Raw genomic sequence first — 10,260 nt, forward strand, 5'->3', positions numbered from 1 at the left:
CAAGTCAAGAAGACATCTCAGCAGACCAGAACTCTTCTTCTTTAAAGAGAGCAATGACCAAGGGGTGCTTAGAGTCAATGCCTGTAAGGTCACAAATGATGTGGAAACAGCATGAAGAACATCCAGTTGCACTTTGGTTTCCCAAGGAGTTGGTTCATAGGCCTTTCCTTTGACCATTAGTCTGCAAGATGCTGAGCAGATGGCCCCCTGCTCAACCCATGTGATGAGTCTTTTGCTTCCAGTCATTCTTCCTTTGCCCAGTTCCTTTTCTACAGCAGCTTCATCCCCCAATGGTTTCTGTCTGTGCCTGTGCCCAAAGCAGGATGAAGTGGATGAGCATCCAGTTTTCAGGGCCTTTTCTGTTCTCTGGTTTGCGCTGACCTTGAGCATGGATCTTTAATTTATCTCCTCTTTTAGCAAGGAAAGACCCATGTGACAACTGATGTAGCATCTATACTTTTTCTCTGGAAAAGCCATGCTCTCCAAACAAGACATTGCATAAATACATGCATGAATGACATCGGGCAGGAAACACGATCTGCTGGAGTATGCAGGGATATAGTAGGTATTAGCCTGTGTGTTTGTTTTAGGTATAATAGCCAGGCTTCTCTCCTCTCAGCCAGCTGGAGAAATGGAAAACAAATCTTCCTTCCCGTCTATCCACATCAGAAATCCAGACAGGAAACTGAATTATCGCCCTGAATTCAGCTCATCTCGGAGCCAACCGAGCAGCAAAATGCAGCTCCTCAGCAGGAAGGAAAGGAGCAACTCATGAACGCAGACCACAAGGAGGAAGAAGAAAGGCTTGGAAATTCAAACAAATAAAGGAGCAGTAAATAAATGACGCTGTTTAAAGCAAAATGCAGCTGAATAGAAAATCCGCAAGTGAGAAATGGGCAGTAGGAAGTGGAAATGTGAGAAAGCATTTAAATAGATTGGAAAGAGGGAGGGTTAATAATAACAAACGAGACAAATATTTCACCCAGAACTGGGAAGAGGGAAGGAGGGAGCTGAGAAATACGGGTGCAAAGCAACATAAATCAAAGAAAACCCATAAAGCTTGGTGGGAAATAATTAAAGACCCGCAAAGTAAGGGTAAGAAATAAGATGGGATGGGAGGGAGGTATCAATGCTTCACTGTTTCTACTATGGTGGCATTACTTAGTGCAAAATGTACATGATGTGCAGACACTACTCAGGTAGTAATTACAGAGCGTTTTCTACAGCTCCCTACATCCCAGTTTAAGCAGTCATTCCACTGCAGGGTCTCCTGTGGAATACATCTAGGGCATTGCCTGACCCCTATCCTTGTGTCCTTGAAAGAGAAGACTGGAAAAGCTTTGGGAAGCAGACTGGGGTCTGGCCAAGTCCCAACCCCACGCTATTCCTGTGCCCTGTTGATACTGCAATCACGCTGTTGCTATTGCAATCACGGCCAGGGCCGCTGCAAGGGCTCTGGGCTCCAACCAGCACCACAGCATGGTGGGGGATGCATGTCCTTTGAAGCAGAGAAAAGCCCAGATTTTCTTTAAGCAAGGGATAAAAAGAGCTGGAAGAAAAGCCAGGGCAAAGGCAGCCAGGGTGGTGGGAAGTGCAGGTGGTGTCAGGAGAACAGTGTGGAGGAGTTAAAACTGCATTCCTAGGGACCTAGAATAAAAGAGAGGGGAGAGCAGTGCGGTGAATCTTGCTAAAGGAGCTGGGCTAGGAGCGTGTTAACCCCATGTGTGTCACAAAGGGTATTAAACAGTTAACAGGGCATGTTTTAAGACAGAAACCTTAACCCACTTCCAGCTTGGCAGTGGACAGCATGCGCTTGTGCCAGAGCTCCAGAGCGTGTTGTGCAAGGCCTGTTCCTTTTGTGTAATTGGAGCCAGACAAAGCGTGTTTTCAACCCGTGATGGGTTGAAGTGGAGCAAACTGCCAGGTCCAGGGTGATTTTAATATCAACTCTCCCCACTTTCCCCCTTTTTCCTTCTAGAGAGTGGCTCCAATCACAGCTCTCCTCTATGGTGTGGGGAGGAAACGCTCTGTTTCAGCTCAGGATTGATGCCTCCTTAGGGAAAGGAGAGGCCATGGCCCAAGGTGAGAAGGCAGAAGCCATGGGTAGAGGTCCTAGTGTCCCTGAGTCACGCAGATGGTGCATGCAGGGCAAGCAGTCCAGCCCAGTCCCAGACAGCATCAGGCTTATCTGGTTGTGTCGTCTCCTCCTTCCTTGGCAGGTCAGGGAAGGATGGGTTGCTTCATCTGGCTGTGCAATGGCAACAGGGTTGGGTAAAGGACTGGAAGTGGGGAATCCAGAACCACAGGAAGAAAGGAAGACCCCTGTGTGATATTTTGCCTGTTCCACCTAAGGTCTTACTACTGCAGGCAGCCTGCTCTACTCTTCCCAAAGCACAGCTGGGTTTGCAGCTGACCTGGTACGCTCCAAACCCACCATGTCTGGCTGAAATATAAGTTCATACGGGTAGACTTCAATCTCAGTGTGTCACCAGGAACTTTGCTATCCAAATGGGTGAGAAACCTGAGTCCTTTGGAGCCCTGGCTACCAGCCAACAAGGAACCAAAGTTATTTTGTCACATTCCTTTAACCTCCAAGGTCCTAAGAGGTAATTCAATCCCATCAACTTGGAGGATCATGGGGATTTAACAAACAGCACCATCATGTATGGAGTCAACTACCGTGATTCACATCCTCGCCAATGCCCTGCCTGAAGGGCTACATCCAGATGGGCTCAGCAAACAGGGCACAAGCCAAGCCCCAACGCCATCCATGCCACTGGACCATCAACATGGCTTGGGCACACCCCAACCATCATTGTCCCAAACAGTGCCCTGACATGGGGCTGCTCCTTGCAAGCAATTTGGAGGTAACCAACTTGTTTGTAGAGGAAAACGGTTGGAGTTATGGATATGAATCATCCTTCCTGGATCCAGGGCCAAGGTTTATTACTCTATGGTGGCATTTCTGCAGCCAGGAAGGGGGATACTGGGGACCTGCAGGGTCTGAAGGAAAAAGGGGTTGAAGAAGGGTGTTAATATCCCTGGCAGTGCTTAAGGCCAGGTTGGATGAAGCCTTGGGTGGGATGGTCTAGTGTGAGGTGTCCCTGCCCATGGCAGGGGGGTTGGAACTGGGTGATCTCAAGGTCCTTTCCAACCCAAACTATTCTATGATTCTATGATGGTTGGGAGGAAGAAGAAGAGGTGAGAGAGAAAACCCAGAACCCTCTCAGAATCCCCCCCCAAAGAGTTAATGGGTTGATTCTACTCCTGCTCAAGGGGGACACCACTGGCCACAACTGTGTTTGGGGAGAAATGATCCTCACAGGTTTATTCCAATGCCTAAAGGGGTTACAAGAAACCTGGAGAGGGGCTTCAGACAAGGGCCTGCAGGGACAGGCCAAGGGGAATGGCTTTAACCTGCCAGAGGGGAGACTGAGATGAGCTCTTAGGCAGAAGCTCTTCCCTGTGAGGGTGCTGAGGCGCTGGCACAGGGTGCCCAGAGAAGCTGTGGCTGCCCCATCCCTGGCAGTGCTCAAGGCCAGGTTGAACACAGGGACTTGGAGCACCCTGCTCTAGTGGAAGGGGTCCCAGGGTATTGGAAGTGGATGAGCTTTAAGGTTCCTTCAACCCAAACCAGTCCATGATTCTATGACTTAAGTGTGCACTTGTAACGCAGCTCAGTTGACAGTTCCCATATCTGTCATTGGTTTTTGTCCACGGTCCAACCCTCCTGATCCTCTTTCACTGTATGAGCAGTCAACATGCAGGCACTAAAAGGGGACACACTCTGCCACATGTTTACACTGGTCCTGATCTTCCTTTGGAAACCTTGGGCTGTGATAGGCGTTTCAACTGTGCCAATATGAACGCTTATGAAAGAACAATTGAAAGCTTTTCCATGGAAGCTTTTAGCCAGACTCTCCAGGAAAAGTAGGTGACAGCTCCCACGTTTGTCTTCACAACTGCCTCTGTGATCACTGTGGGGTTGTTGTGTTTGCTTTGTGGGGTTTCTTTGAATTGAACTGTAAGATCCTGGAGTTACACAGTGTTGTACACAGAGAGCAATCATCCGAACCTGCCAGGCCAGTGATATGTGGGAGAAACTCATCCACAACACAACAGTGGGAGGAGCTGGTCTTGTGGGAGCCTCCACATCTATCTGCAGGGACATCAAGGAAGCCTTAGTCTACTTACCCATTTTGCTTCAGTAAGAAATAACATGTTCCATATCTACCTATTGCAATAGGTGAACATGCACATCCTGCCCTGAGAAGCAACAGTCATGGTATTCAATGTTGCTCTGTTTGGTTTTAATTTGCTTTAGGTTCTTGACTCATCTTCTGTATTTCAGGCCTGGAAGTGATTCTCTGTGCTGAAATCCAATCGGTTGGGTGAAAGCTGAGAGTGAAATGAGGAAAGTACCTTTCTTTGTGTGTGGAGAAGCTGTGATGAGCTCCACAGACAACCTCTCTACTCTTCATTTAATTTAGGGGCTCTGGGTCTGATGTTTTACAAGAGGGTCGCAACTGAGAGTGGAAAAACTGAGCGCATGCACGGGAAGATCAGGATTATAGAAACATAGAATGGTTTGGGTTGGAAAGGACATTAAGATCATGCAGTTCCAACCCCCTGCCATGGGCAGGGACACCTCACACTAGGCCGTGTCACCCAAGGCTCTGTCCAACCTGGCCTTGAACACCGCATTCACAGCTTCTGTGGAGCATTCACAGCTTCTCTGGGCACCCTGTGCCAGCGCCTCAGCACCCTCACAGTAAAGAACTTCTTCCTTATCTCCAACCTGAACTTCCCCTGTTTCAGTCTGAACCCATCACCCCTTGTCCTATCGCTACATTCCCTGATGAAGAGTCCCTCTCCAGCATCCTCGTAGGCACCTTCAGACACTGGAAGCTGCTCTGGTTTCCCTCCTGACCCACTCCTGCTGACCCATCCAGGTGCAGCATCAAAACCCCAGTTGCACGTTGAGAACAAGAGCTTGGGCCATCCCTCATTACATCTAGAAACTCGTCACACCTCAGGTAATAGCCACGCTGAAACCTCCACAACTGCGGCCAAGGCGGGCAAGGAGAGCAGGGCTGTCCTGAAGGAGATCCCATGGGAGGCGGAGGAGCTATGGATCAAGGCAATATCCTGGCTGAAACCATCCCAGCCCCATGGGTGTGTTCAGCAGGGCAGAGACACAAACAGGATGATGCAGATACCATCATATTCCTCACTGGGTGAGCAGGAGGGTATTTTCCCAGGAGGGTTAACAAAAAAGTCAAGGCTCTTGTGTTGTTTGGGGTTTATTAGTATTAGAATCACAGAATCATAGGATAATTAAAGTTGGGAAGGACCTTAAGATCATCGAGTTCCAGACCCCATATTATTATTATTATTATTATTATTATTATTATTATTATTATTATTATTATTATTATATTATTTCAAAAATGCTCAAAAAAACATGTAGATGAGGCTCTCAGTGATATGGTTTAGTGGTGGTCTTGGCAGTGCTGGGGTAATGGTTGGACTTGATGATCTTAAAGGTCTTTTTCAACCTAGTTGATTATATGATTCTATATAGAATCGTACATCTATATATCTATATCTATATATATATATGATTCTCTATTTGGAAAAGACAGGCATGGATTTGCTGGGTGCATTTGGTGGTGGAGTAGAAGGAAGGAAGGGCATTGGTCCTCCTCACGAGCATCCCTGCACACTACAGCTCGGCTTCGGCTTCTTCCACCCCATCCCCGTCACTAGTGGGGTATGGTGAGTGCAGCTCACACACCGTGATCGATCCCATCCGCCTCGGAGCAGCTCACCAACAACTCAGAGCAAACAAGGGCTTGTAAACCTCATGGATGACAGCCTGGGAGGGGCATGGGAACCAAAAGCCACCCACGCTGATCCAGGGAGCAATACCGGGGTGGAAGAGCCAAGGAAAGGGCACGGTAGGAACAACGTGTCCCGTTTGGTTTCACACACCATGTACCAGGCTTTGACCCATTCCCACCTTGTTATAATGCCAGGAAAAGGACAACTACATCTCGAAGGACTTTTACAAAGACTTCCAGAGCCTCAAAACTGAGCCTGAGCAAGAAAAGGCATGCCCAAAGCCATCTCTCGAAGGCATGGGAGAGCAGTGGCTTTTGCTCCTCAGCCTTGATGCCACTGCAATCACTGTTCCAGCTGCTTTCCTTTACAAACTGATAACCTCTGCAGGAGCAGGGCAAGGAAACAGGATCTCCGCTGGGAAAAGAGGCCCACGAAGCTTTCCTCCCTCTGAAAGCAAAGCCCAGGGATGTGCCTTCCCATCTGTGGGCTGTAAACACATTACTTGGCATCAGGCCCTGGTTTTGCTCACAGCTGCCTCCCTGCATGGAGGAAAACCCGTTTTTATTCATGCTGAAAGGGAAACAGGATGAAGCAAGCACTGAGAGAAACAAACCTGGGGTGGGTTTAGCACCAGGAGACCCGGTCTGCACCCAAAAACTCACCCCTGTCCTCCAAGCATGGCTTTCACAACAGATACACTGGCTATGTCCTCTCCTCTGCCACATCCACAGCTCCAGGCATTGCCTCTGGTGTCACTTCATCTCCAGTGCCCTCACTGGCACGCAGTCCTGATGGTGGGATGCATCCTGCCCACCCACTCCGATCCCACCTCATTTCCCCGGGGAAGGGGAGGATGCAACTCACCATCCCGAGTAAGCAATCCTTGCATGGAGTCAGGCATTGCTTCCCTTGGGTTTCTCATCCCAGTTGTGGTGGGGACCTGGCCAGGCCGATGAAGTGCTCTGATAACAAAAAAAGAGCTGTGAGCCTACTTCTACAGTAGGAAATAAGTCAAGAACAGGCACATTTGCTGTTCACAAACACTGACCCATGCCAAGAAACACCTTCCGGACCATGCCAAGGAGACAGCACAGGGCCAATGGGCCCTTTGGATGTGACTACCCTGTTTTGGGGATGGAAACGGTGCCACAAGCATGCCATAATGTGCAGCTTCATGAGTGGAGGACCCTGCGTTGTGCTGCTTACCTGGATGCATGGATGGATGGATGGATGGATGGATGGATGGGTGGATGGATGGATGGGTGGGTGGATGGATGGATGGATGGGCGGATGGGTGGGTGGTTGGGGGGTGGATGGGTGGGTGGATGGGTGGGTGGGTGGGGGGTGGGTGGATGGGTGGATGGATGGATGGATGAATGGATGGATGGATGGATGGATGAATGGATGGATGGATGGACCTGCAGCGTTTAACCTCAGGAGCTTGGTTTCACCCACTTTCTTCTTGCACTTCCCAGTGCATCCAGAGCAGCATTTAGCATAGAGGGTCTGCAGTGGGAGGTGAGGTTATCAGTGGGGATGCTGCTGTGACAGCCTCTGATCCAGATCCCTCTTGCTCCAAGTAAGAGGAAGAAGCCATGGAGGCAGGACCATTTTGGTAATGGTCATTTCATTGCCTAGGAGATGCTGAACATCGCTCCTGCTGTTTTCCTTGGAAGCAGGAATACATCCATGGGAAGTGCTAGGTTTCTGTCACCAGACCTTAGTGTGGGTATTTTGGGATATGAAATATGGTCAGACCTAAAAATTCATCAAACGCTGCTTCCTCTGAACCCTTCACACCACAGCAGGCAGCAAAGTATGGGGAGAGCATCTGTGTCCGGATACATCCTCCCCATCAGGAAGGTCCATATTCCCAGGGAAAGCTTTGTGCCACTCTAATCATGAGGAAAAGGGACACAGAGCAGCCTGGGGATGTTGTTCTGGAGTGGACAGAGCATCACCCTGCCTCTCAGCACTGCTGACATCCAGCTGGGATCATAGAATCACAGAACGGTTTGGGTTGAAAAGGAACTTAAGCTCCTCCAGTTCCAAGCCCCTGCCACGGGCAGGGACACCTTCCACTAGAGCAGGTTGCTCCAATGCTCTGTCCAACCTGGCGTTGAGCACAGGGATGAAGCATTCCCTGCCTCTTTGGGCAGCCTGTGCCAGTGCCTCAACACCCTATCATGCAGTGACCAAGCAACCGATGCCCCAAACAATGCACACACCCTTGCCTTCCCCTCTGTGCCTCCATCCATCCACTGGAAATGCTCCTGTGTGATGGGGATGCTGGGGAGCGATGCCTTTCTGTGCTGTTTGCATGCCCAGCTCCCAAGAAAGCTCCTAACAAAAGCTCCTTGGCACCACAATGAGTCAACGCACAGCATTTCTGGAGGAGTGAGCAACGTGGGAGCAGCCCCAGCTTTGCTATGACAGGTTTCTGCATTGCATTATGGAGAGGATGAGTGTTCACACTGGTTAGAGGAGCGCAGTGCTGCAGGGGCAAGCTCTGAACGCAGACATCTGTGGTGGGTGGTCCCAATGTAAGGACATCCATGGGATGCTGACATCCAAAGAGCCCTCTAGGTCAGGGTGAGAAGCATTGCATTGTTATCTCCATCTTATGCACATGAATCAGAGACACTGAATGACTCTCCCAAGGTCAATGGGGAAGCAGTGGTAAAGCTTGTTTTGAAGTCTCACCTAGACCACCTTCTTCCCACAGTCCATGGGCTTCTCCCCCTCTCTACTTCCATACAATTGCTGGAGGCATCAGGCAGTGAGTTGAAGACAGGGTTAAAACCCATGGGTGAGGAGGAAGAAGGTGGAATTCCCACTGTGTTCACGCATGGTGGCTTGCAGGTGCTATTGTTGTGTTTTGGCTGTGACCACTTATGAAAGGCATGGAGGGAGATAGTGATAGCTTAGTTTTATAGAGATAGCTTAGTATCAAAGGGGCAGGAAGATATCAAGGAGCCATTGCAAAGAGGAGAATCAGAAAGAGGGGACAGAACGACCCACAATGGGACAGAAATGCACAGCTCCACCTGATTTATCCCCTCTTTACTCATAGGTACCAAGAAAATCAGGTTCCCTTCATGCTTCAGGCCACACAGCCATAGCAGAGGGTTGCATCCCACTTCCAAGCATCCCATGGACACGAGCGTGGTACCAGCTTTGGGGTTCGGATGCAAACCCTCCTTGAGCTGATATTAGATGGACAGAATCACCCTGCACAGTCAAACCAAGGCATTTCCCTCATTGCCATCAGTGTGGGAGAAAGCAGACACTGGAGGGTAGCCAGAACCTGCTGGCTTTGGTGTCAGGGACGCGCATCCATCCTTCCCTGGGCCGCTTCCATCTCATCCCACGCACAGTTGCTGGTTTTCCCCCTGGATATTGCTCCAGAAAATAGGCTTTCCACAGGCAAACACCACTTTGTGGCCTGTCCAGCGCTGTACAGAGGCACCAGCTCCCTCTCGTGGGCTTAGCCTGGCTCTCTGCACTGGAAACCATCCAGAATTCCCTTTTTGTGGCTATTCCCCCACTTCAGAACATTCCTCAGTGCACAGACATGGAAGTTTCATGGAAAGATGCCAAATTCCATTAAGATTCCTCTCGGAGGCAGGGTTTTTATAGCTTGGCCACCTTTTTCTCTTCCCTTTCTCACTGAGGCTGGGATTCAAAGCAACTGATTTAGGCATGTAAGTGGCTGGTCTCTATGATTCACTTGCTTGAGGCCTCTGAAGAGAGTTGGGGGTCTCCACTGAGCCCTTCAAGCATCATCTTTGATGCCTGTCCTACTAAGGGCAGATCACCCCAGAAGTGCACCCTGGGGGGGCAAGCTCTGACTGAGGCATCCAGCACTTAGATAAGTCAATGAAAGCCATGGCACGACTCCCCGAAGGCCATTTCAGTTTGCAGGGCTCGAAATCGAGATTCATGAAGTCAAAGCCAAGAAATGAAGGGAAAATAAAGATTAAAACAAGATTAAAACAACTCTTCCGATTTGTACCACAAAAAAAATGTGGCTTAACCTCAAAAAACTGCCTGGGAAACACTGTCATCTCAGCTTTTAACTCTGGTTGGAAAACTGTTTACCCCAAAGAGCTGGAATTTCCCCCAAAGCTGAATTTCCTGCAGCATTTCCACCCAATGCTCAGTGTTAGAGTCCAGAGAGGGCTTTGTTCATCCTGCAGCACACCCTGGTACCTGCTGGGGACAGTCAGGTCACTTCTTCCCTCTCCCTCCTCCCTGGGTTGAGTGATCCATCAGGTCCCACCAGCACCCTGATGATGCTGGACACCCCACAGACCAAATGAGGACCTCATGCCCTTGCTCTGAGTCAGGCAACACATCAGGGGCTTCAGGAAGGTGGTTTGGTGCTTTCCTGCCTGGTGCGATGCTCATCTCAAT

The 10,260-nt window shown here is 49.6% G+C and overlaps 1 long non-coding RNA gene across 1 annotated transcript in view; it reads left to right on the plus strand.

Moving 5' to 3' along the window:
- The window catches only part of LOC136008998 (uncharacterized), a 34,888-nt gene extending 34,027 nt beyond the window's left edge, over positions 1 to 861 (plus strand). The window contains exon 2 of the long non-coding RNA XR_010610303.1: positions 620 to 861. This is a non-coding gene — a long non-coding RNA (uncharacterized LOC136008998). The remainder of the gene's footprint in view (positions 1 to 619) is intronic.
- Positions 862 to 10,260: the final 9,399 nt, after the last annotated feature.

Source organism: Lathamus discolor, chromosome 2 (genome assembly GCF_037157495.1).
Source record: "Lathamus discolor isolate bLatDis1 chromosome 2, bLatDis1.hap1, whole genome shotgun sequence".
Taxonomy (NCBI): Eukaryota; Metazoa; Chordata; class Aves; order Psittaciformes; family Psittacidae; genus Lathamus; species Lathamus discolor.